Source organism: Serpula lacrymans (genome assembly GCF_000218685.1).
Source record: "Serpula lacrymans var. lacrymans S7.9 unplaced genomic scaffold SERLAscaffold_1, whole genome shotgun sequence".
Lineage (NCBI taxonomy): Eukaryota > Fungi > Basidiomycota > Agaricomycetes > Boletales > Serpulaceae > Serpula > Serpula lacrymans.
This window is the reverse complement of record NW_006763290.1, coordinates 27,267-28,908: the sequence shown is the minus strand read 5'-3', so window position 1 is coordinate 28,908 and position 1,642 is coordinate 27,267.

Here is a 1,642-nt window from a genome sequence, read left to right as displayed (position 1 = left end):
CCAGCTCAGCTTTGTGGGTCACAGCTGAGCTTTCGTGAGGCTCCACTAAAAGCACATCATATTCTTCCATGAATCTTGAAGTGTATGGATATTCTCCACTGTCCCAATGACAGAGGGGTTTACAAAGGGAACGTCAGTGAGCCAACCAACATTTTTCACAGCATGTAGGGGGATTATGTATTTATCATCTTCTTCGTAATTCATCTAGACTTGCTCGTTGACCCTTTGACCTGTTATCTATGTAAATAAGTAGTGCCTGATAGCTTAAAATTACAAAAAACCTCCACAAACCACTGAGAATCAAGCATGTACATTGTCGACAGCTATTTCCCAGGTTATCACACTTCGAAACATCTCAAAAATCATGATAGTAAATACGTATACCTTGTACGCCATTGCTACCTTCCCACCATTGCCTGAGCACCCCCATTGGGCGAAAAGCCTCGCTATGTGATTTTTCTCATGGATATATTTGGCTATGCACTCAGTGTATCTGGTGTGTGCATAAAGCTCCAATCTTCTCTGCTCTGTCCATTATCAGATAGAACAAGCCTATAGACTGTTAAGTGGTCACCGTGCGGCCGAAGGTCATGAGGTGGTGATAGCTGTTGAGAAAAAGAGGAAGCGATTTTGACCAAGATTACCCCCCACTAAGGAGAGAGGGCTAGGTAATTTCGCAAGATGCTCTTCAGTTGGTCTGAGTCTTCTCATTTTATTGCAAACTGGCAGGCAGTGTATGAAGCACTCGAGCTATTTCTCGAGGTAATTCCATATAACGCTTGGGCCGGGCCGGCCTATCCATCCACCGGGCTCCTACTCCTTGGGAGAGGAAGCCAGTGTCCAAAATTTTGGACACGCACCCGGACCGGGGTACCACATGTTACCATGGCTTATCAGCCAATGATTGTGCCCCTTATTGTTTTAATGCCGAGATGGTTATGAGACATTGTAGGTTGGTTCAGACCCATTTCTAGGGTTGGAATTTACCCAAATTTTCATGCTTTTCAGGGTATGGGTATATATCCACGCAAGCACTTGCCTACTGCCATGGGAGGAAGGCATATAAAGGGGCTTCTTGGACACCCCAAATTGCACTTGTGGTATGCCGTAAGATGCAAACTATATGCACTGTGGGTTGAGGTTTGGCATTTGCACTTGCACACCCAGTCTAGGGTTACAATTTAACAGATGAGTAGTACACATTGCATTACTTTGGTCGATTGCATTGTGATGTAACATAGTGGTGTGACGTGAACACAAAGGTGTGATACACACCTCAGTTGCAAGTCCTGTGGCAACCTATTTGGGCGTCAAAGATTGCACTGACCCTTCAGCGAGGGTAGCAAAGGCACCAAACACTCGGCACCCAGACATGCACTGTATGGTGCTTGGCACAGTGGTCGGGCAGTGCCACTTTGGGGCATCTTGGAAGCCCAGAACACCCTCAGCAGTGCTTTGCACAATCTCATGCATCATCTATGCTAGAGGTAGGTTGGGACATTCTTTTCTTCTGGGTCCTTCACATTCATCTTAACCAGACAAGTAACTAGACAAGTACCTTTCCAAGAATTGTTATGCCATAGGATGATGTGAGATGCTTATTCTGCCAAGATGAGTAAGTCATTGAGGAACATTGTAAATC